The sequence below is a fragment of the Mus musculus genome, chromosome 11 (genome assembly GCF_000001635.26).
Source record: "Mus musculus strain C57BL/6J chromosome 11, GRCm38.p6 C57BL/6J".
Classification (NCBI taxonomy): Eukaryota; Metazoa; Chordata; class Mammalia; order Rodentia; family Muridae; genus Mus; species Mus musculus.
In genome coordinates this window covers 113388323-113414076 of record NC_000077.6, presented here as the reverse complement: position 1 = coordinate 113414076, position 25754 = coordinate 113388323, and the positions used below count along the sequence as shown (strand labels likewise).

At 48.4% G+C, this 25754-nt stretch overlaps 1 protein-coding gene and 1 long non-coding RNA gene across 32 annotated transcripts in view; one reads left to right on the top strand and one right to left on the bottom strand.

Moving 5' to 3' along the window:
• Slc39a11 (solute carrier family 39 (metal ion transporter), member 11) overlaps positions 1-25754 on the top strand; it is a 405350-nt gene that overhangs the window by 236124 nt on the left and 143472 nt on the right. The gene's annotated exons all lie outside the window — the stretch shown is intronic.
• On the bottom strand, positions 13373-19847 carry Gm42094. Its single transcript, XR_003949792.1, has 2 exons — positions 15303-19847; positions 13373-14631 (listed from the first exon to the last, which is right to left on the bottom strand). It is a non-coding gene; the product is annotated as a predicted gene, 42094 (long non-coding RNA).

The following is a 25754-nucleotide window of genomic DNA, read 5'->3' as shown; positions in this document are numbered from 1 at the left end:
GGGGAGTTTTTCACCCCCTTAGATATTGTTGGTCATCCCTACGTACTAATATCCTGTGACTGTCAGGCAAAAATCAGAAGGCACATATCAAGCCCTTTAACTCCCACAAATCCCATGGCTGAGTGTGTCGTCAGCTACCATCCTAGGCCTGCAGCAGAGACTTCTGTTTGTCGTACCGTACCTCCCTGATGCTTCACCAATGGATTTAAAACAAAACTGGGACTTAGAGTAGTGGAGCTGACTCAGTTGGTAAAGCATTTGCCTTGTAAGCATGAAGATCTGAGGTCCCCAGAACCAAATCTAAACGGGGTAGTATGTGTCTGAGATAGAAGGCAGAGACTGGCAGCTCCCTGGGAGCAGCTAGCCTGGACTGCATGGCAAAGTTCCAGCCCCCCCCCCCCCCCCCCCCGCCAAATCCTATGTTTTATTTGTTTGTTTGTTTGTTTGTTTGTTTTCAAGTCAGGATTTCTCTGTGTAGCCTCCACTGTCCTAGAACTCTGTATGCAGAACAAGCTAGCCTTGAACCCAGAGATCCAATTCAACCGCTTCTGCCTCCTGAGTGCTGGGATTAAAGGTGTGCCTACCACCACCCTATTTGAGAAATCCTATTCCAAACAAAAGGCAGAAGGCATCCAAAGACCAATAGCTGAAGTTGTCCACTAATGTCTATATACATACTCACACGGACCCCCCCCACACACACACAATGTTCCCTCTACAATTGTGCACGTGTACATTTAAAAAAAACAAAAATTGTATATTTATGACTTTCTTTGTCCTCTTTCTCTAAAACCTTCATGAGCCTGTTGTCACAGTAGTTTTGGGGGGTTAACCCAAATCCATGTTTCTGAGCCTCGATAACCTCAACATCTGGACCAAAGATTACCTCTTATTCTGTTTTACATGAGTCTGTCTGTGACTCCTGGCTTTTAACAGTAGCATGTTGCTCATTTGGGCCAAGTTGTAGGGTAGACCAGAAGGCCCACCCAAGGCCACTATGGTTGGTTCTAACAGATTCTCCTTTTCATGGCCAGGCTCACTCTCTGAGAACTACTTGAGCCCAATGGGAGGTTATACTTCCAACTCTTCCAACTCTTCTTACTTAAAGATGGCAATCTTTTCCCTCCCCCGTAAGAAGTGACAAGGGACGAACAATAGCTGTCCTCATAACTCTGCACTGGCTACCTCTTTTTGATGAAGCCAGCACACATTTTAAAACATTTATTTTATTTCAAATTATGTGTGTATTAAGGGTTGGGGGGCAGTATGGAAATATGTGAGTGCAGTACCCACAGAAGCCAGAAGGGGGCAGTAGATTCCCCTGGGGCAGGATAGACAGTTGTGAAGCCTCTGATGTAGGTGCCAGGGCCCCAAACTCAGGTTTTCTCTGCAAGAGCAGCAGGCACTCCTAACCCCGAGCCATCTCTCCAGCCATAGAGCACATTTAAATCGGCTCTTTCTCCCTTACAGCCTGATGGTTTATTGACCATCTCTCAGTCAAATGAGCTTCTCAACCCGTTCACCTGCTCACTAGCACCACGCTGTCAGCCAGAAGAACACAGTGCAGAATTCAGAATGTATCCCTAGATGCCCTCTGATTACCCAGCCAGCTCCCGCCCCCTCGTGAGACTTTGAGAAGCTTTGGCTGTGAATGAGGCCCCACTCTCGTCATTTGCAAACCCTACAGGCTCCCCAGGTAGCCCACTCACCATGATGTGACATGAAGGGTCATCTCTGAGATTTTCAGCCAGACTTTATCAGCAGCCCTGCTGAGGAACTGGGAAAGGGTTGGGAGAGAGGTGGGCTCGAGTACATCCTAGAAAGCGCTCATGCCGTCTTATTTTCCGGGTCTCGGGATTCCACTGAGCCTGTCCATCTACAAGAGGTGGCGGCTGCACAGTGAGCTGTCTTCCCTGTTCCCCAGAGTCACTCCGTGCTTCAAGGACGCTGCGAGCTCTTTCAGCATCCCGCCTAAGCTAGACCTTACTTCTGGGGCTCTTAGGGTTTCAGATGACACTCAGGCTGCCAGATTAAACCGTTGTACCAAGCAACTTGCATGGATAAAACAGCCGCGCTGGCTGGCTTACTAACAAGCTTAGAAGACTTCTGTGTAAAGCTGCAGCTTGGGATGGGGCGGGGCTATCCCTAGAGTATTCAAGGCAGACACCCTATGCTGCGGCATTGTGAGAGTTTGGGAAAATGGTCTTAATCATCAAAATGTATGAGTGCAATAAATATATCAAGGTATAATTGACATTTAAATACCTACAAAGTGTAAATATTTTTAAAAATTTAGCACTTTAAAAAGTATGGCTGTGTGTTTTCTGTGTGAGTGTGTGTTTTCTGTGTGAGTGTGTGTTTTCTGTGTGGGTGTGTGTTTTCTGTGTGGGTGTGCATGTAGAAGGCCAGCGGTCAGTCTTCCTGGAACTGGAGTTACAGGTGATTGTGAACCCCTGATGTGGGGGCTGAGAACTGAACTCAGGACCTCTGCAAGAGCAGAGCCTGCTCTTGCCCGCTGAGCCATCTCTCCAGTACATCCCGTTTAAATATCTTTAGCACTAAATTAAAGTAACATTTAAATTATTATTACGACAACCAAGTTAAAGGTCTAATAGTATACATTTGAAGGGTACTGATCCAAAAATTCGACCTATACATATACCATCAGCACGGTGACAATAGCTCCTTTCCATTGCTGACTGCATTCCATGGTGCGGAGATGCCAAACTGTTTTCCCAGTCACCTGTTGACTGACACTGAGCCTGAGTGCAGTCGCGGGCTATCGCCCTCAAAGCTACAGCAACGTGTGCCTACCAGCCGTTCTGTGGACACACACCTTCATTTCTGCCTGGGGCATAGGATGATAGACTATGGGATGGATGGGTGTGCATTTTAATTTGCATTTTTCTTTCAATTCATTCTCTGAGAATTCCCTACGTGTAGCTAACATATAATGGCCGCCATGTTTTTCTCACTCCCCCCCCCCCCCCACTAAAACATATGAAACACATTTCCCACTCAGTCTCACAACCTCCAGTTCTTTCACATACGTACCAACAGTTAGTGTGGGCAGTCATATCATTTTAGCTTAGTAGGTGTGTTATGGTATCTCCCACGTTTATTTATTTTATTTCACATTTCTTCAGAGTCTGATAAGATTGAACATCTTGTTTATGTCTATGCTGTCCACATATATTCCTTGCCAATTGGAAAAACATATTGGTTTTCTTTGGTTTGGGACAGGGGCTTACTGGCACAGATTGCCCTTGAACTCCTGAGCCTGATTTGACCCCCACCCCACCCCCTCGAGGATAAGGTCTAAGCATGTATACCTCCGCACCTGGCAAATGGTTGTCTCATGATTAGATTTTGGAAGTACCTTATATATACTGTTAAGTCTGTTGGTTTGTTTCGGGTGTTGTGCCGGTCAGTTTTGTGAACATGAGAGACACCCACACACACACTTGGAAAGGAGGAATCTTAATTCAGGAGCTGCCTCCGTTAGATTGGCCTGCCAGCAGGTTTGTGGGGGCTGCTAATCCATCTAAAAAGGCAGGCACACTGTGGGCAGGGCCAGCTCTAGGCAGGGGGCCCTGGGCTGTATAGGGAATGCTAACCAAGCAAGCCGCGGTGTTCCTCTGCTTCAGTTCCTTCCTCCAAGTTCCTGCCTTGATGGACTGCCACCTGCAAGTTGAAGTCAACTCCTTTGTCTCCCCAGTGCGTTTGCTCAGGAAACAAAGCAGGATAGGTTCTAGAAATTAAAGCTGGGGCCTCCGGATGCTCAGCAAGGTTCTACCACTGAGCAACATCCCAGCACTTCTTACCTCAAGGGTTTCATTTGGGCAACGGGGTCACACACACACAAAAAAAACTACAATTTTTTTTTCAAGTCAGAAATATGATTAGCGAATATTTTGTCTCGATGGCTGTCTTTTCAGTATGTCTTGAGGAACAAATCGTCTTAACTTCGAAGCCATTATTAATTATTTCTTTAATGGATCTTGCTTTTTTTTTTTTTTTGTAAGAGCAGAAATCCTTGCTTTATTATATGTATATAGGTGACAGAGTTTTGTCTTAGAGGTCTAACAGTTTAGGGATTTAGGCTAGGTTGGTGATCCATCGTGAGTTAATTTTTACGTATGCAGTGAGGTGCGGATCTGAGAGCCTCTGTGTTGTGTGTGGCATTAAACCGTTCAAGCCCCACTTGTAGAAAAGGCTAGGGTGCCTTTCCGTGGATCTTTGAATTGAATCAGTTAACTGCCCATGTCTGTCTCCCTTCATCTTCTGTATGGACCCGGCATTATGCTGATATGGAAATATCCCAGTCCCTGAAGCTGTTATGTTATGTTATGTGGATATGTTATGTTATATGGAGGTGTGTACATAGATGACGTGTGTGAGTGCTGGTGCATGTATACAGCACTGCACAAGTAGAGGTCAGAGGGCAACTGTGGCTGTCGTTGCCATCTGCCTTATTTGAGACGGGGTCTTTTTGTTGTTGACCACTGTGTATGTCAGACTTGCTAGTTCACAAGCGTCTGACATTTCTCCTGTCTTTACCTCCCCGACAGAGAAATGTTGGGATTATAGACGGCAGTGAGCCCCGGGGACCTGCCAGCTTTGCTTTCCCGGTGCAGAGATAACAAGTATGACCCACCACACCCAAGTTGTTGAAATTAGTATTAATTTTTACGAATGTGGTTGTTTTGCCTACAAGTATGCCTGTGCACCATGCACCTGCAGTACCAATAGCGGTCAGAAGAGGGGATCAGATGCCGTGCAACTGGTGTTGTAAGATAGTTGTGAATTGTTACTTGGGTATGGAGACCCGAACCCTGGTCCTCTAGAAGAGCAGCCAGTGCTCTTAACTCCTGAGCTCTATCACTTGAGCCCCCACACCCAACTTTTTATATGGACGTTGGGACAGAACCCATATGCTCATGCCTCCTTGGCAGGTTCTCTACCAGCCGAGCCGTCTTCCTAGCCCCTCTCCCATGTGTGTTCTAGGCGTTGTAGGACCTGACATTTGGAGTAACCACCATATGAGACAGCCATGGTTCCAGGCTATGCTTTACAACTCTGACTACGAAACCACTGTTCCAGACAACTGTTTTGATCTCCCATGACTTTTATTATACCCTCTTGTCCTCAGACTTCAGTAGCTGCACATACTTGTTAAAGCTGCAGATTGCCTAAACGTAGGTTAATCTCTCATTGGATTTAAATGTCAAGTTTGAGGAAAATTTGCAGAAAAGTATGAAGAGAAATCTCCTTTGTTCGAAATTTGGTGAAGATTTCCCAGCGATTTCAGTGCTGAACACTAGCTCCCTCCATGTGAGGCTGGGGCTGGAAAGATGGCTCAGTGGTTAAGAGCACTCAGTGTTCTTGGGACGGGCCCAGGCTTAGTTCCCAGCACTCAACTGGCGCCATACGACTGTCGGTACCTCCAGTTCCAAGGGATCCAGCACTCCGGCCTCCCTAGGCACGACACATGCACACAATGCACATACATGCAGGCCAAACACTCGTAGCACATAAACCAACCTTTAAAAGATGATCTGAGGTGGGGTGGAAGGGCTCCCTGGCGCAGGGCCCCTCCAAAGAGCATCTTGTTGCTTCTCCTCCAGGAACCCCTTTGGTTGGGATTTAATAACTCAGGGTGGCTAATAACCAGGGAATTGTGTGAGACTGTTTGGCGGGTGTGCGAGTGCATTTTCCTAAGAAGTGTACCAGCACATGCCATCCAATTCTCCCAAATGTCTGTACCCATAGAAAGACATTACGAACCGCATGGTAGGGCTAACCTGCTGGAGCCGTTGGGGAAAGCAAAGCAACCATTCAGCATCTTGACAATGTGAGGTCAGGCACATGGCATGTCATGATATTGTATATCATCCACTGCTGGCATGGGGTCGGGCACATGGCCGTGTGATCATACTCTGTATCATCTGCTTCTGTCTTCGAGACTGATTTGTAGAATCTCAGTGTCAAGGTGAAGGCACACGAGCACAGCTTGTGCTATAGACACAGAAGCAGGGTTGGCCGGGTCGGATGGCGTTATGAAGGTTCCTGTTTCTCAGTCGCTGCCTTGCAATCTCAAGGGTCTTTTTCTCTTGTCACAAGAAGAAAATCATTTCTGCAAGTGTCAGTGTTGAAGCTGGGGTCAGCTCCACGGTCTTATAGAGGCAGATCCACAGATCCGGAACCAAAGCGGGTGCTTGTGTGTGGGTGTGCATGTGTGTGTGTGTGAGAATGTATATGTTTGAGAGTGTGCATGAGCATGCATGTTTGCACATGTGTATTTGTGAGTGTACGTGTGTGTGAGTGTTTGCATGTGAGTGTCCATGTGTGTGCATGCGTGTGTCAGTGCACAAGTGTGTATCTGTGTGTGCCTGTGCATGTATGTGCATGTGTGTATGTGTGTATGTGCATGACTGCATGTGCTTGTGTGAGTGCATGTCTATGTGTGTGTATATGTGCATGCAAGTGTATGCATGTGTGCTTGTGCGTGTATGTAGTATGTATGTAGTAGTATGTAGTCTGGAGTTCAACTTTGGGTGGTTTTCTGATGGCTGCTCACCTTGTTATTGAGACAAGGTCTCTCTGTAGACCTGGAGATCACCCACTAGACAAGGCTGGCTGGCCTGCGCCCTCTCCCTAGAGCTCCACCTGCCCTGCGTATACCCACTACACACACTGGGATTTCAAGTGTGTGCCACCTTACCTAGCTTTCTCAGTGGTTCTTGGCAAGCTGGACCTAGGTCCTCCTTCTCATGTCCAAGTCACTGTACCAACTGAGCCACCTCCCTACCCCCCACTGCTCATGTCCAAGTCACTGTACCAACTGAGCCACCTCCCTACCCCCCAGGTGCTTTTTATTTTTTAGTACCATAAATTAATTGTGCAAGAAAATAGGCTTCATTATGTTTTGACAAATATATATGTAATGTACTTTGTACGTTTCCCCCTGTTACTCTTCCTTGCCCCATCCCTCTTTCCACTGGTCTTTTTCTCTTCCCAAGTACTCCCTCTCCTAGCTAATAATGTCCTGTTGGGAAATCTAGGCTTTGTGTAGGTGAGAAAACACACGGTCTTTGTCTTTCTGCATCTGGCTTATCGTAGCTATAACAATGATTTCCAGTTCTGTTCTCTTTCCTTCAAGCAGCATGATTTTATTCTTCTTTAGGGCTCAGTAAACAGCCATTCCATATCTACATCCCGGTCTCCGTATCCATCCATCTATTGACGAATGGCTGCTTGCGTGATTTACATCGCTTTTGTGAATACTTCAAAAACAAATCCTAGGCGGAGGCATCTCCATTGTGTGCTGGTCTGAATTCCTTCATATACATATATATATATATATACCTTCTGATATATCCTCAGGAATGATACAGCTGAGTCTTATGGTGGTTCTGATTTTAGGTTTTGGGGTACCTTCATATTGATTTTAATGAAGACCAGACTAATTTAGATTCCTATCAGAGAGGCATAAGCACTCAATTCCTGGCATCCTCGTGGCCTTTGTCTTTTCTCTCTTATTTTGCTGTCTGACTGGGGAGGGAGGGAGGGTGTCTCTGACATGATTGTTCCTCATTATTTTCTTATTGAAACAGTCTCACTGTGTGTTTCGGCCGGCTTGGATCTCCCTGTGTGGCTCTGCGCTGTCTTGACCTGCCTGCCCCTTCTCCTGCCTCCGCCTCTGCAGTGGTGGGATGCAAGGCCTGCAGCATCACACTGGACCATGGCATAGCTTTGATTTGCAGCTTCGTGATGGCAGAAGATGTTAATGTGTTTTTGTACTTACTGGCCGTTTGTACTTCTTCTGAGAACTATCTCGTTAGCTTTTTGGCGTGATTGCTTATTCCTCTGGTCTTTCGTTCTTCTAGATCGTCGTATATTCTGGACTCTCATCTTCTCTGTGAGATGAAGAGCTGGCAACCAGGTTTTCCTGCTCCGGGCACTGCATCTTCACCCTGGTGACTGTTTCTTTTGCTGTGCAGAGGGCTTCGTTTCCTGCAGCCTCACTTTGCCAGTTCTTGTTGTTTCCTGAGCTGCTCAGAAAGCCGTTGAAAGCGTGTTTCCTCCTAGTAGGTTCAAATATTCAGGTCTCACACTAAGCCATACTGATTTTCCCAAAGGGTGTGGTGGTTTGAAATGAGAACTGTTCCCCACAGACTCGGGCGTTTGAATGCTTCCTTCCCAGAGGGTGGCGCTGTTTGGGGAGGTTTAGGGGGTGTGGTCTTCTTCACTGGGAGTGTACAGCCTCACTGAATTCCCAGTGTATTCTCCCTCTCCCTCTCCTTCTCCCCCTCCCCCTCCTCCTCCCCTTCTCCCTCTCCCCCTCCCCCTCCTTTTTCTCTCCACCCCCTCTCCCTCTCCTTTTCCTCCCCCCTCTCCTTTCCCTCCCTCTCCCTCCCCCCATCTTCCTCCCCTCCCCCTCCCCCTCTCATTCTCTCTGCAGCCTGCCCTCTCCTTTTCCTTTGCTGTTGAAGGATGATGCTCTGTGAGCTCTAGGCCCTTGCCATCACACCTGCCACATAGCACTATGGCTCCCCACTAAGATGGACCCCTCTCCCTCCGGAACCGTTATCCCAAATCAACTTCCTTTCAGAAGTCACTTTTGTTCGTGGTGTTTCTCTCACAGCAACAGAAAAATAACTAATGCACAGGGCAAGAAAGAAAGAAAAAACCCGCATCAATTTTCGGCTCCTTCGAAGGCTAAGAGGCTGTCTTTTGCCAACACTTGCTTTTGGCATTGTGGTTCAGTAGCCGCACGGGTGTCTCTCTGGGTCCGCCATTCTATCCCACTGCCATATGCACACTGGTGCGGCTGACCTGCCGCCGCCTTCCGCCTTCTGGTATTGTGACTCTGTTGCTTAGTTTGAAAGCAGGCACTGTGGTTCCCCAGCATCACCCACTCTGCTCAGCATGGCGACGATTCTTTGGTGGTTTTTGTGCCTTTCCATGAATTCTAGGATTCACACCCCCCCCCCCCCCAGTGTCTGAAGAACGTCACTGGAATTCTGATGGGAATTACATCAAACCTGTAGGTTGCATTGTGATACCCCACTGCAAGAATACTAACTCTTCTAAGGCCTGAGCTTAGAAGCTTTTCCACCTTTTAGAGCTTTTTTTGTTTTTTTTTGTTTTCCTTTAATATTTTTTTAGTTCTCCTCATAGAAGTCTTTCAACTTAAAGATTTCTTCTTAGGTAGTTGACTTTTTAAACTGTATCTATGTTTTGAGGTTGTTGTGTTCTCCTTATTTTTTTCCCTCAGAATGGTCAGCATTGGTCTAGAGAAAGCTACCAGTCTTGTGTGTTGGCTTTGTACCGTGAGCCTTCGCTTGTAACGTGATTATCAGCGTTAAGAGTTTTCTGGAGAAGACCGTAGGGTCATGTTGTCTGCACGCAATGATAATGCAAAGCGGGGACTCTGGGTAAATAGGATGGGAGATGTCTTAACCATAAGATCACTGTGCTCTGACAAGAGACGAGAGAACGCACTTAGAGCGTGACATTAGCAGGCTTAATTTGTCTTCCAAAAGACATTTAAGGAGCAGCGGTACAAACCACTTAGGATGCTAAGAACACCGAGGTCAAATTGATTATTAAAGATGGCTGGAAGCGAAGGCAGCCGTGTTTGCAGGGGAGGAACTCAGCAGTAACTGCTGCAGAGAGGTTTAGAAGGGAGAAGAGTCTCCTATACCCGAACTACCCTGAAATACAGCGGAGGGTCTGGGGCTGCCAGGCTAGCATGTCCTTCAGCCTTTGGGCTTGGAAAAGATGCTCTTGGGGTCAAGCGTGGAGCCGGCGTGGCAGCCCCACGCGATGGATGAGCCTCAGCAGTGATCTGGGGTCCATGAGTCATTATCGAATCTACATAAACTGTTGGAAGAAATGGCTCCCAGCACTGACATGGCCCCATCCGGCATCTGTAAGCCTTTGTTCAGTGACAGCTCCGTGACTCTAATGTTCTCTAGGTGAACCTGTACATATGAAGCCCTCGGGGCTCCCGAAAGCTCGCCCTCTGAAACCGGATACGTTGTCGTTTTAGGTATATATGAAAAGGAATCAGGGAAGGAAAACCTTGGTGGCTCTTTGATTTCTAGGGAATCTATGAGCAGAGAGACTGGCATATGAATCTCTATAACATCTCCACGGTGGAGCTCTGGTCTGCACTGTCCCACCCTGCAGCCTGGGGTGGACATTATGTTGACTGCATGAACTACATAAATGTCTAGAACTTGGGACTGTCACTAGAGACATTAATGAGGTGCTAGGTTATGACTCAAGGAGACCTACTTTATTTTTTATATTTTAAATAGTTCATTTACTTATGTTTGAGCCGGAGACTCCTGTAGCCCAGGATGGCCTCAGACTTATTGTGGATTGAGTGTAGGGATCATAGGCATGTTCTACCACTCCTGGTTTATCCAGGGCTGGGGCCCTAACACATTCCAGGCGAGCCCTCAATCAGTTGATCCATAGCTTCAGACTCTTGTATTGCCTTTTGAAAATTGCAGCTTGATTATGTTGACAAACATGATGCTTGGGTTTCATAAACAGTTAACTAATATAGAGGCTCCACAGAGGAAAGGAAAAACAACAACAACCCCCTACCACCAACAACCCCCAAAACTTACCACACCTCTGTCCCAGAAATAACAAATATAACCATTCTTTTTAAAAAGCACTTTTAACCACCTCTTTTAAAGCACTTAAATTTAAATGAAATTTAAAAGTAAGTATAAAGTCTGATTTTATTTTAAGTGAAGGTCAGTTAAATGATTTACTGACATAATCACTCATTCAGACGACAGAGATACATAGATGATAGATAGATAGATAGATGATAGATAGATAGATAGATAGATAGATAGATGATAGATAGATGACAGATAGATAGATAGATGATAGATGGATAGATAGGTGATAGATAGATAATAGATGATTGTTAATAGAATAAAAGCATGCAAGGCTTTCTGTACCTCTTTTGGCAAGTTGTTAAATAAACAGAGAAATGAGAAATGGTTATAGACACATTCCAGATGTGTAGCAGGAGAGGCAGCAGCTGAAGCCGTCAGCCTTGGTGATGTCATACACTAAATGATACTGTGTGTTAATTCCAGCTAATGACACCAGGGCTCACAGAGGTGAGCCTGAAAGAATTCACTCCGTGTGACTTTCATGTCCCCTCTGTCTCTGCATGCATTAGGATGATTAATAGGGTCCCTGCTCTATGCAGGGCTTTGAGAAGCATGAAGAGACCACTGAGATCCCGCCCTCTAGTTGGTGTCCACATAACTGAGGTGAGCCTTGGATGGACACACCTTAAGGGCACAGCTTGTCTGGGGAGCTCTTGCTGACACCGCCATTTTCCCTGTTGAGCCCCCGGGAACAGCACCACCAAGGCCAGATCTCGCTCAGCAGCAAGGCGTCTGCTTCCGTTGTGCTCTCGGAGGTCACAGCCTCTCCTTCCCGAGGCACTGGTTGAATGTCGCCCACTCTTCAGCTGTGGTCTCCACTCAGGTACTAGGAGAAAGTCCCTGTGTCTTGTGTCAGTAATTTCCAAGCTAGTATAGGTTGAGGCTCCTTTTCTCTGAAGCCCAGAAATGCTCTTAAATTAACAAGAACAGCAGCAATAATTAATCCCTACAGTTGAATGCCAACGTGTTATCACAAGTGGAAAATCCCACGCGTGACTGGGTCTTCCCCAAAGTGGTTACACCTGTGACCCCAGCACTCAGCAGCCAGAGCTAGGAAGATGACAGACACCTGAAGCCCTGCATCTGTTACTTAAGCTAACTGCACACTGTACACGTAGGGCGTACAAGAAGCAAATGCATTTTCTGTTTAGTCTTTGTTCTCAGTCCCATGATATCTCATTATGCACAAGCAATTATTTTTTTAAAAATCCCAAAAGTTGTAAAACCCAGATTGTTTCTGGTCTCAGTAATTCTGGAAAAAGTATATCTAATCTGTAGGAAGAGGAAAAAAAAATCCTAATTTAGCATTTGTGTAGAGAGAAGAAAATTTCATTGTATAAGCAAATGCTCTTTCTGAGAGGGGAAAAAAATCATTTAATTTCCTTTCTTAATTATAGACTTCCAGCTCTGGGTGGGATATTAAAATGTAATCCAACAGGTGCCAGCGAGAAAGGGCCCCCACCGGAACAGTCTAAGCAGGCAAATTAATAATGTATTATTGGATTATAACCTAAAATATAAGCCCATGTGCCCAGAACAACCTAAGTATCTGACTGAATAAATAATAAGTACAGGAGAAGGAGCGACATGTGTTCAGTGTGTAGACACTCGCTCCCTAGGGAGGAAGCTGGTCTCTCTGTCCCAGAGCACAGCTTTGCCTAGCAGCTTCAAGGACCTGAGCACAGGAAGGTGGGGCCAACTGCTGACCTTGCCTAGGTGATCATGGTTAACATATTAGAGGTCAGTCATATGACATCGTGTGCACTCCTGCGGTAACAAGGACACTTGATAGCTCTGTAGTCTTCTGTCCTCAAGTCCCCAAGTTCCATCTAATCACACACACAAAATAACAAAAAAACAAAACAACAACAACAAAAAAACCCAAAACAAATCCAAAGGCTCCCTATAGAATACTTACTGTCAGAGTTTGGGCTGGAGAGACTGGTCCAGTGGTTAAGAGCACCTGCTGCTCTTGCCGAGGAACCAGGTTCAGTTCCCAGCACCCACAACTTGGCTCACAATGGTCTATAACTCCAGTTCTAGGGCACTGAATGAGCTCTTCTGACCTCTGCAGGTACTGCATGCACATGCTACACAGACATATATCTAGGAAAAACTCAATTCACATAAAATTTTTTTTAAATAAAAAAAGAAGCTTTAAAAATTGTCAAAGTTGAGTCTGGAGATATGGCTCAGTGGCTAAGAGCACACAGCGCTGGAGTTTGGTAATCATGTTCCGCTGCTTGCCATGTTCAGTGGTTTGCAGTGACCTGTAACTCCAGTTCTAGGGGATCCAGCACCCTCTTGTGGCCTCTCTGAGTACCTGCACTCACATACACATACCCACACGCAAGCACATACATGCAGAAGGGTTTTAAAATGCTTCAAAATCATCACAAAGGAAGCAAGTCTAAGAGCTTGTCCCAGCCCAGAGGAGCTCGGGGCCATGTGATGACCTGGTGCAGTGTGGAGTCCTGGATGGGATCCTGGGCCAGAAGTCAGTGTAAACCAAGCAAATGAAGTCAAGTGAAGGGTGGTATTGGTCAGCTGTGACTTGCCACGGTCGGTCGGTTCTATAGCTGTGACACAAATACCATAGCAAACTAAACTGGCAACCAAAGAGAAAGGACTCTGGGTGATGGGGTTGTGAGGATGCTGTACTGGTTTTTTTTTTTTTTTTTTTTTTTTTTTTTTCATTTCTTTGGTACATCTGAAACTGTTCCAGGGCGAGCAAAGTAGCTTAAGAGGTTAAGGCACTCGCTGGCAAGCTTGACAATATGAGTTCAACCCCCCGGTCCCACCTGGTGGAAGGTGAGAACTGAGCCCTGCAAGCTGTTCTCTGACCTCCCCAGGCACACTCATGTGCCTGCACGAGTGTGTCCACACATAGATGAATGAAGAAAAGTGCTCTCAGCAGTTTACCGAAAGCTACATGCAAGCGACGGATTATTCTCTAAATACTCAAGAACGTCACTGAGATGGCACGGCAGCAAAAGGTTTGCTTCCTTGAAAGATTTACTTATTTTTATTTTATGTGTGTTCGAGCGTTTGGACGTGCACCGCGTGCATGCCGTTGTCCTCGGAGGCCAGAAGAGGATGTCAGGTCCCTTAGAGCCGGGGTTACAGTTGTAACTTGCTGTCTTGTCCGTGAGTCGTCAAGGCAGGCTATTGATTTGGGACTTCAACTCTTTTTAATACTGGAAGAAAGCTGATTGAGAAAACGGAAATACCTCACAGCTGCAGCATCGTCTCTGGCCCCTCCTTTCCGTTTGTTTCCTCTAAGGCTTCCGGTCATTCTGGCTTTTTAAAAACATGTATGCGCATGTGCAAGAAAAACACTTGTTATCTGCTGTAACCCATGTGTGAAGCTTTGTGACTTAATTGCTCCATTTATACCACGACCTCCAGCTCCCCACCTCCCTTTGCCTGCTATGTAGCAGCGTCTGCCTTGTTGCCCCGCCCACGCACTAGTGGGCGGGGTCTCAGCTCTGGAACATTCTCTGCACCTTCCTCACAGCACATTATTTACTTGTAAGTGCCACTCCCCTCCTGGCCCGCGGCCCACAGACTAAAATAAAGATCAAGCTCGCAGCCCCACGTGTGCTTGCTTGCAAATGTTCTACCACCAAGCCACGCCCCCAGGTCTTTGTCTGTAGCTCTGTGAGCCTCCTGCCTCAGCCTCCCAAGCAGATATTGCTACAGGCCTGCGTCCCCAGGAGAACCTGTTACTGGCTAGGGAGATAAAGTGAGACTCTACTAAAACTCACCCACAGACTCCCTAGACACGAAACTGCTTCCAGGCAGACCGGGTCAGAACTGCATCGAATCAGGCGATACCTAGCTGGTGACTCCAGGTTGCTTGATGGAGAGATGCCTCTACATTGTGGTAGGTGGGGGTCATAGAAGCATCCCGCACTGACTGCTGTGTGAGAATGGGGAAATACTTCGTATCCACCACACCCCAGTACAGCAGGAGAGTATATGCCAGGCACTGGCATTTTCAGTGAGATAATACAGGCGCTCGCTGAGAGGATATGGTAATAAGGGCCAAGTTTGGAGCATGGGAGAGTCTTAGGAACGGCTTAGTCCAAAGAAAGAGACTGTTAGACCAGGACAGAAGAGCAGGTAGCAGGGCCCAGAGGTCAGGGAGAGTTCCTCTGGGCTGGGAACCTTGTTATCCTGAAATTAACGAAGAATAGATCTTACTGGATAAACTGTCTTTAAAAAATTATTTTTCCACCTGAAATTCCCAAGAAAAGCAAAGCACTAGGCTACCCTTTCTGAGGAAGCAGAAGGTGACAGGGCAGTTGTGACTGTCAGAACTTGCCAGAACAGCCTTCATACTGACAACCTCAGAAACCATTAAAAAAAAATGTGTTTCTGTGCAGGTGCACATGGGTGGAGGTCAGAGGTCAACCTCAGTTTCATTCCTTGGGCACCGTCCACCTTGTGTTTTGAGTCAGGGTCTCTCGCTGACCTAGAACTTGCAGGGTTCTAGGGTACCTGGCTTGTGATCCCCCTCCCCCCCCCGGGGGGGGGGTGTCTGCCTTTCTCCGTCCCACTAGAGCTGGGATTACACGTGCGCCATCATACCAGCTTTGAAAAGAATTGCACTCTGGGGTTGGAACTCAACTGCTTGTGTGTGCCAGACAAGCACTTGAACAACTGAGCCTTCCTCCTCTGCCCTCTGGTGCCATTTGGAAAATGAAGGCTAATCCCGTCCCTCCCCACCCCTTGCCCCAGATGTAAAGATAAGGCAACCATGGTTTGGAATAAAGCCCACTCATCTGGTTGTCATGGGACTATGGGTGCCATTCAAACAGCTCACAATAGGAGCCTCAGAGACAGGTGGCTTGAACAGCTCTCTCCCAGGGTAAATTACCTGTTATCTCTCTTATCCAGCATCCGATTTTTCTCCCACTTAGATTACCTTTCATGAGTAATTGGGGGAAAATAATTGGTGGGTTTCATTTGAACATTCCAAGCTGATGGTGGAGGAAACGCCTGGTCCTCCTGGTCTCTCTCTCTCTTGCCTATTTTAAGTGACACCAACCATGGCGGTGGTAATTGTATCTGATGGTCTAATTGCCCGCCCTTCAAAGGAGTCAGGAAAATGGGCCACATTACACAGCCACCAATAATTTCGCCTTGTGAATTACCGTTCAAAGACCTGGTGTGATGGGTGTTCATGAAGCTGGGCAAGAGAGGGGAAACTAGACTGGAGGGACATGACAATTGATCACAAAGCCTTCTCCTGCACTTCCTCTCCAGAGCACACCCCTAACGCACACCACAGCTTCTCATTTAAACTTAGCCTTACCATGATCTAAGGAAAATAGTATGCATTAATGATAACACATAGTTATTCCATCTAATCTTCTGGTCAGGCCATACCTAATTTGGTTTTAGCTACCCCAGGTGGGACACCATGACTTTCCTCTTGGCCTCATCTAACTAAGGACCTGGGGCTTGCGTTCTGCCTGTGGCACACAGGAAAGTTGAAAAGGCCCCCAGGGGATCCAGGTTTCTGTGATACAACGGCTTCTAGCACCATGTCGGAACGAGCAGAATCAAATGTTTAAAACTTAGTAATATGCCCCTGTAGTGCTGTAGTTCAGATCCAAAATATCCCCATATAGGCTTATACTGTGAAACTCCTGGTCCCTGGCTTATGGAGCTATTTTTTAAAATAATTTATTATTTTATGCATATTAGTGTGTGCCTGCATGTGTGTATGTGCACCACTTGGGTGCAGTGCCTTAAGGGGCCAGAAGAGGGCGACAGAGGCCCTGGAACTGTGAGCTGCTATGTGGGTATTGAGACTCAAACTTGGATCCTCTGGAAGAGCAGCCAGTGCTCTTCTTAACCAGTGAACCATCTCTCTAGCTCCTTGAGTTAGACATTTGTGAAGTCTTTAGGAAGTGGGGCCTGGCTGGTAGAAGTGGGGTCACTGGGAGGCAGGCCTCTGAACCTACCCCTGGTTCCAACTTATATTCTGCTTCTGACCTCCTACCCTCCACTGTGAAGTGTATGGCCTCTGTGCCACATTCTGGCCACCTGGACTTTACTACACCATCCGTGATGCTTCTAAAACCAGGTGTCAAAACAGATGTTTCCTCCTGCAGTCACATCTGTCAGGTGACACGGTTATCACAAGGGACCAAGACACTTGGCTCTTTGGTTCCTGCCTAAGGCTTTGGGGTGATGAGAGCCTGGCCCTTCCTGTGGAGCTCTTGGTCGTGGCCTTCTCCCTATAGCAATTCTGTAGTAAATTCTGTGCGTTTTGTAGTTGACTATCTCAGTCTAACTTGTATTTCCAGCAAGCCAGAGGCTCTGGGGCGTGGTAGAACAGGATGAGGAGAAAGGGAACTTCGACTTTGACCCTCACAGAAGTGGACGAGTTAGGAAGTAAGCCATACTTCAGGGTCGACCATTGCTATTAATTAAACACATGCACAGGAGCTGGGTAGCCGGGAGACACATGATGTGGCATGGCAGTCACATGTATGACTGTGAACAGCCAGGCTCATGGCTTCTCCGGACATGAGGAACTGAAGAGTGGGTAGGTTTGGAGGTTTCTTTCCAACAGTTTAGAACAGCCTTTCCCTCAAACCGCCTCACCTTGCAAGCTTGCTGGTGCTTGTTGGACAACCTCCGGGAACCCAGGGTTCTGCTAGTGTCCTGGGACGTCCCCTGGACAGTGACTGCTGTGTTTGGAATGGTACCTGACCCCCGGCTGCCACAAAAGCTGCCCCCAACCCCTAGCCTCGTCCTGTGGGCCGCTCTCAGGGACAGGAAATCTGGTCCACCCTATTTGTAATTAAACTTTAAGTTGAAGTCTTGCCCCTGGGCACTGCTGGCAAATTCAATAATGATTAATTAAGTGGGGGGTATTTACAGCATTAATGCGAACAGGATTTAAAATAATGCGTGCAGTTCACTTAATTACATTCCCCTAGAGCCCACGCCCCGCTCTCAAAATGTCATCTCAGCACCTAGTCTAATTGCAACAGCTCTGCCATTTCTTGTTTCTTCCTCTGCTTTTCCTTTCTGTCCTTCTCTGTGTCTAACTCTCGATCTATTCACCCCTTTGAGGTTGTCACTTGTGGGGACCCTTCCTTAGCCTCGTTTATTCGAGCTGTGGCCATTGTAATTGTTCTTAGTTTCCTTTGTGGAATGGATTTCTTTTGTCCCTATTTTTAGGGAAAAGAATCAGGAATGACTGGTTCTCCAATGTCCCATGCTTTGTCCTTCTTGCTTGGTCCAAAGGTGGGTTGAGGCCCAAGGTTGAGGTTGGCTATGCGATCTCCCCCATGCTCGGCTGGTGTGACTAAGCCAGTGTCCCACATCACCACCATGCCCCCTTCCCCTCAGCCCACTTCAGGACTCACTCTGTGTTGTTGCTCCCGGTCCTTTCCTTAGAAGCAGGGTTTGGAAGGCGAGGTTTTCTGCCTGTCCTGGTTATTCCAGGCCTTGTGCTAAGCAAGAGTTTGTAGGAGCTGGATCAGCAGCAGCAGGCTCATCCCCTTCCTTTGCCTAGAGTCCCCAGGACAGCCTTGCAAGCGGACGCCACTGGTCCTTGTCCTCAGGAGAGCCATCCTGACTCGGGATGTGGCTCCGCCAGCCTTCTGTCACGCATTGTGAGAGGGAACTGCTAGTCAGGGATGTTACAGGAGGAGGAGGGCAAGCCTTGCATCTAGCAGGGAGCAGGGCAGGCTCCGGGTTCTCCGTTTTCTTTGGAGCCATGGGCAGAGTGAGGGATGGCTGCCTCCAGGTGTTTCACTTCCCTGCGCAAACATGGAAGCAGTTACTGCCAGCCTCCTATCGCCTCGCCACAGCATCAAACATCGAGGCTCGAGAGGGCTGGGTACCCTGATCAGGAATGGAAGACTGGGCTTAAGAAGGAGAGAGACCTTCTTGAGACTACCCGGGGGAAGGCAGAGTGGATTAGAAGGAGTCAGCTCCCCAGGGCAGTGCGACCACTCAGCCTCGTGGGACACTGGCGGTAGCTATGTGACCAGGATGCTTTGTGTTTGTGGTGTTTCCACCAAGGTCATCAGTTCTGCTCTCCATCCACTGCCATTGCTCTGCAGACTTCTAGCTTCTCTGGGCCACAGCAGTTAAGGCACTGAGGTTGCTCCTCCTGGGCAGGAACGGTCAAGCTGAGAATCTGGCCTTTGGGTGTAGACCTGCCTAAGTCAGCCCCACCCCTTCCTCCCCAGGGAGCAGAGTGGAGCCCAACTGTAGCCCAGGCTTCCCCATCCATCCAGAGGTATGTCTCAGAGCATACAGGTGGCATGTGGGTGGAGAACCCCCCCCCCCAAAGGCCTACATACCCAGAGATATGGGTATCAGATGGCAATCCCCCTCGCCGCCAGGATTCTGTGGGCGGGCTGTGTTGGGAATCACCCGCCTTTGTCAGGAAAGGGGAAGAACACCACCATGTTCCCTCACTCAGGAAAGCCGTCTGATCTCCATGTTCTCACCGTAGGACCCTCCCCAGGGGCAGGTGTGCGAGCGCTCCTCCACAGCCTCGTAAGTTCCGCAGTCCTCTGCAGGGCCTGTTACCTTTCCTACGGTTCAACTCAGCAACTACCCGGTGTTAACGCCGTGTCCCACAGATGCAGGGTTCAGTCCCACAAGCGCACCTCAACCTAGGGCACTGACTCCAAGTCCAGGTCATCGGCCGTCTGGGCTTCTGATCAACTGAACAAGAAGGCGAAGAGTCCCACAAGCCCCTCCTCACGTGTGCTCACCGGCTAGAATGGCTCAGGGGACTATGGGAAGGAAACGCAGTGGGCCTGTCAGCTCTTTACAGAAGAACACAGAGGAGCCGGAGTCAAGGTACAGGGAAAGAGCCTCACAGAGTGCACCCGCGTTTACACTCCCCCAGCACCCCAGGCTCCCTAAACCCAGTCCTCCCAGGTGTTGGCTTTCTTACATGAGCATGCTTATTAAATCACTGGCTAGAGGGCATGAGTCCAAGCTGCACCCTCTTCCCCCGCTTTGGAAGTCAAGCCAGTGTGCGGAGATGAAGGCTCCAGCCGTTTCATCATATGTCCAGCTCCCTGGCTACGGGGGTTCTTTGCAAGAGTCCTCACTTTGTCATTAACTGTGTTCTAAAGGGACATCTCATGACTCTGCAGTCTCTCTTAACACCCAGGAAATTCTCAAGGGCCCACAGAGATCTAGGACCAGAGCTTAGGACCAAACTGTGTTTTCCCTACTACATCACTACACCGCTCCTCGATCCTCTCCATTTGGAGATCTCAGGGTGATGGATGACATCACCCCTGGGAGGAAGCCACTGGTGAGGATGTTCAGAGATAATTAGATGAAGGCCAACAACGAAGGCTCATTAGCAGGCAAACTTTTTCCAATTACGAGATAAGTGAGCCCATGAAACGACGCCTCTGGCAAATCAGTAACCGCGTTAACGTTGGTTGGAGGCTCTTGCGAGGCGGCCAAAAATCTGCAGGAGAGTGTGGCCAAGAGAGGTGAGACAGAGGGCTATCAACATCCAGGGAGTGTCAGGGCTGCGAGGGACCAACCTCTGGGCCGCTTCTTTAGCTTTGGCCTTGAGCCAGGGGAGGGAAGGGATGGGCAGCCAAGCACACTTCACAAATGAATAGATGGCTTTCGTATATGCCATTTTCAGAGGCAAAGCTGGGCACACTCCCTGCCTACGCTACCTGCCAGCTGCCAGCTGTCCGGAGACCATGCAGGTGTTAAAGAAAGTCTGCATAGGAGCTGTCGCCCATTTGGATGAGACCCGCAGTACCGAGAGGCAGGGTGCTCCCAGTCAGGTCCTCAGCAAGTCCGCTGACCTCATCATCCATTGGACAACTTGCCCAAAGCACTGATTGAAACTGAGAGGCCATTCTTTTCCTGCCATGAGCCACTTGGCTGAGCCGGACGTTTTTATAGGATGTATGTGTGTGTGCATCCATGCTTATCCGTCTAACAAGCTAACACACTGAATACAGTTTATTTGGGGCTGAAAGATAATGACAAAGGTATAGGTCCTCGTCTGATTATCTTTTTTTTTTTTTTTTTCCAAGAGGGGCACATGAGAAGCTGTCATTTGGTAGGTAACTGTGAGAAGAAATATTTAGACTGGGGGGGGGGGGCAGAGACAGAGACAGATAGAGAGACAGAGATAGAAACAGAAGGAGAGAGAGAGAGAGGGAGAGAGAGAGAGAGAGAGAGAGAGAGAGAGAGACTCTTGTTTTTCCTTCCTTCTCTTTCATTCCATTTGCATTTCTAAGTACCCATGGTCTTCTCCCACTATATAACATCAGCAGGGAGAATCTGAGCAGTCGAGTTACAAATCATTTTCTTTCCTTTTTCATCTCTTTGTCTGAAGAAAATTATTTTTTAAAGATGCACCAGCCTCTGTTCCTGGCCTCAGGTTCTCTGGGGAATGAAGCCAGCATTCCGTGTTTAACATGGGCAGCCATACTTCAGATCCTAACTCCTCATGCCAGGCATTTATAGAAACAACTGGATGTGGTATGTTCTGGTTCACTCTTGCTCCTATCCACTACCTCCAGCCCAGGATCCTATACGAAAGCCTGGAGGTATTTGCTGCAGGGGGATGCCCTCCAGAGCATGCGTGTGTCCGTCTGTGGCTATAGGTACAGAAATCAGAGGACATCTTCTTTCTTGTCTGTGTGTGTGTGTGTGTGTGTGTGTTTTGCGTAGTCTTTGGGGTGGTTGGTAGGGGTTGGGACATTAGTCTCTTGTAATTTCACAGTCAATGTTAAAAGTAAAATGTAGGCACATTAATCCTGGAAAGGGTTGAGCTCGCAGGGATTCGGGAGTCATGGTCTTCTGGGTGCCGAAGGCTGGGGCGGGGGGTGGGGGGTGGCTTTCTTGGGCTGTTCTCCAAAGAAGAGAAAGGAAATACTTAAGTGGTTAGAGTAGAAAGCGCTTACTTGAGGTTGCCTGGCAATTTCTAATTGGTTGGGCTTATATTGAGCTGCATATGGCTTTTGTGCCTGGAAACCCCAGTTGGGGTCTTCTTGTTCTAATGAGCTCTCTCTCTCTCTCTCTCTCTCTCTCTCTCTCTCTCTCTCTCTGCATCTCTGTGTGTGTCTCTCTGTGTTCGCCTTTATAACATGCACAGTTGACTTGAAGATGCACACGATTAGCTGCACCCTTTCCTCACTCCTCATCCCTAGCAGTCAGAGGGAGGACCACAGATGCTGTGGACTCTAGGTACCCCACCTCCCATCCTGGTGTTTCCCCATTGGTCTCTTCGACTTCTGGTTAGTCTCTGGGATTGCTCTTCTCTACCCATGGCCAGCTCTTGTGCCTGCTCCTCCAAGGCTCCACAACCCCTCCCATCCCAGTGGCTTTTCCTCTCTGTCCTTCTCACGCTCTCCTGTCGGGAAACCTCCCTCTGCCGCGGCATCGCTCAGGTGCTGGGGGAGGGTGGCATGCACGCTGGAAATGTCTCCATTTTTGCTGACTCTTGGAAGATGGGTGTGTGTGAGTCACACTCACACATGGAGGCTAAGGGAGGTGTTCGCTTGCACGTCTGACTCGGTTTAGGCTGCTCCCGTCACCTGGAGAACTGCATTGCCTGTGTATTCTGTGTCGGTCTTATACAAGCCTGTGTGCTGGCCTCCTTTTCCCCATTGTCTTTCATGGAATTTTTAGTATGATTTCAGTTGACTTTCGGGAGGGGGTCTCTGTTTTAGTATGTGTATATAAGTGTGTGTGTGTGTATGCGCACAAGTGTGTACCTTTTATGAAATAATTATTCTTGGATACAATTTAGCACCCATCTCTGTAATCTTTAGACCCGCCTCTTCCTGGTGTTCATTTTCTTCCTATAGCTCTTGCTGGGCACATAGTGTGTCCTGATTTGTCTTCCTGTGCCTTACCCTCCTGTTAATAGTGTGCATTCCAGAGGCCCTGCCTGGCTGATGCTTGCTCTACCATACCCACTAGGCCTCAGGCTGCCAAGCTGGCCAGCTAGTTCTTTGTGCTACCTAAGTGTTGTGGATTTGGGCTTATGTTTCTGGCGGGTTCTCATTAATGCGCCTGCTTTCAATTTCTGGTACTCAGCCTCCCTTAGAGTTTCCATTTCTCCTCTCAGATTCGTAATCAGGTAAGACAGATTGTATATTACCTTTTAAATGGCAAGTCCATCACAGAAAGGTCGTGTCTCTCTCTGCCCGCCTCCTCGCTGCACCTATCCATAGAGCATCATCTGCCCCAGGCTGTGGACCGTTTCCGAGCTGGCTGTCCTCTGAATAGGTCTCCCTTCAGCTCCCCAGGGCCCTCGTTATGGGAACAAGCTCTCAGAGAAGGGTCCGTAGGTCTGTGATATCTGTTGAGAGTCAGGTTAATCTCAGCTAACCTTTGCAACAATGTCCAGTCCACAAAGTGGAACCTCAGACTGCAGAACGTTAGAGATTCTGAAATGTTAGAAAGGGTTTTCCTTTCTGGTACAAAACCTTTTTGTTTCTTTCTCTTGTGTGTGAGTGCACAGACCGGAGGTCAGCGTTGAGTGTCTCCCTCTATCCTTTCTGTCTTCTTTTTGTGAAATGACTTTTTTTTTTCCTAACTGAAGCTGGAGCTCCCCTGTTCAGCTGGCTCACCAGCAAGCCCCAGGGGTCACCCCAGCATTTTAACAGGGGTTAAAGGTTTTTGCCACACTCTCGGCCTTTTAATGTGATTGCCGGGGATCAAACTCAGATCCTCACATGTGTGCAGCAAATAATTTACGACTGAGCTGTGTCCTCGGCCATCAGTGGTCCTGTCTGCCGAGATTTGCCTGGGCACACAATTTTACCTGAATGCAGCCTGCCTTGCAAAGGATGTGTCTATGGGAAAGCTGCCCGTTCTGCCCAGTGTGAGTCCCGTGCCATCCACACCACTTGTCCGAGTGCTACAGTAAAGCACAGATGTCGCTGCCCATCTGAGCCTTGCAGGGGCCTGGGGAATCTGCATTTTAACCTCTCCAGGTGATTCTCAGGCACAATAAAGCAAAAGATGGTTTGCTGTGGATGGCCAAGTGTCCCCAGGGAGACATGGAGGTAGTATCAGGGAAGTTAACACATTCCTAAGGGCTTCAACAGACAGAATCCCGTCAGAAGGCTAAAGACGGCTCATCGGTACAGTGTGTGCTTAGCATGTGCAAGGCTCTGGGTTGACTCCCTAGCACATTAAAAAAAACAAATCTCTTTTGACGCCAGGTTACTATTACCAAAGGACTAGGGGTGGGTGGGCTGGGGGAGCACTAGGTTATGTTGTACCAGTACGCTGTTGAGGAGGGGGCACCGTTTCTGATTTATTTGGAGGTCTTTGGAGGTATTTTGAGAAGCAAAGGGGAGAGATCTGTATGTTTAAAGTTTAAATATGAGAGGGAAGGGAGAGAGAAAACCTAATCGGGCACCAACTTCCTTGGGGTTTGCATTCCAACATCGCCCGGATTTCAATTAAGCAAAGCACCTCTTCCCCGTCCCCAGCTGATCACAGGTTGCCATGGCAGCAAGCGCACTGCACGGTAAGTCCACCCCACCCCCTCTACCTGCCTCTGGTAAGGCATAGTCTCTGAGATCCTGGTTTCTCAGTAGACACAGGGCCCTGATAGCTCTGTGGGACAGAGAGCAGTGGGAGGTCAAGGGCAGCTATTTCTGGAGGTACCTTGGCTCTGTGACTTCAGGAAATGTACAAGGCAGCCCTGTTGGACACAGCATGGCTTTCCTATTCACCTGCATTGGAATGATCCCTGAACCTCCTGAAGAGACACAGCAGGTCATCGTGCGGGCAGCACGGGTTTGAGCTGCGCACACCCCCCCCCATCCCCCCACCCCCGTCACTCTCACACACATGTCCAGGATGTGAGTCCATGGGCTTCCCTTGGGTCCTCTGGGACAAAGATTCTCAAAGGGGGTTCCCGAGGCTTACCTTCTGTATGAAGGAACCTTGATTCCATCCAGGTTCTGGGTTGTAACTGGGGGAGACTGTAGATTCCATCATCCTGTGCGTGTAGACAGAGACTGGGTTCATGTCTGTGTAGGTAGATGTGTGTGTGTGCAGACTGCTGTGAGCCTCAGTGACTCTTAGGGATTGTCTACTGGGGCTCACTGAGAAAAGTAATCCTCCTGCCTCTGCCCACTGTTGCCGCAGTCAGAAGGATGCACCACCACGCCCAGCATTTCGGATTGGGTCCTTTGTGCTTATGAGGCACACAGTTTTCTGACTGGTCTACCTCCCTACCCCAACCTGAGTCTCTTAGGGATACAAGAAAAGAAAACTGTGGTTTGTGTGTGGGGAGTGGGAAGGGAGGCTGTGGTCCATTTAGGGGAGGGAGGCAGCTGAGGTCATGATCTCCTGAGGGAGATTCCCAGGGAGGAGCTGGCAGGAGTCCCTGGGCTTTCAGCAGCACAGCTCGGGAGACCGCTATTGTCATGACGGAAGTCCTATAGCCAAGCTGGCTGCAACTTGTGAGCTTCCTGCCTCAGCCTCCAAGATGAATTACAGTCAGTTGTTGACCACCATGTCGGGCTGGGAGAACACATTCATAGGAGGTCCCCACAGTGTTTCAGTAGAGTGCACTCCTAGGCTGTGATAGCTATGGTGCCTGCAACATAGGAGGGTCCTGAACAAGGATTCCCAAGGTTGTGCCCTGGACTCCTACACAGTTGTGTGTGTATGTGTGTGTGATGGAGGTCATACATGTAGTTGAGGGGGGGTGGTGGAGTTCTGTATAACTGTCCCCAGTTTCCTGGCCCTTCAGCCAGTGATCATTCAAACAACACTAGGACCTTACCCTTGTTTTCAGCCAGATGTTTTGGGATTTCCTGAACCCAAGAGAAGACAGAACTCTCTCTGGCCATGGGGGGCTCCCTTCTCTCAATCTTTGCTGGGTGGTTTCTGCTTCCTGTTCCCGGTGTGTTCCTGTCTAAGAAGGACCAGCGTGGGGGCACTGTTCCCGCTCCACCTCATTTAGGCTAATGCTCTCACCAGGCACGTCCACTCTGGAGCATCAGGGCAGCCGTTTCTGTCCTCACTCCAATTTCCCTCAGT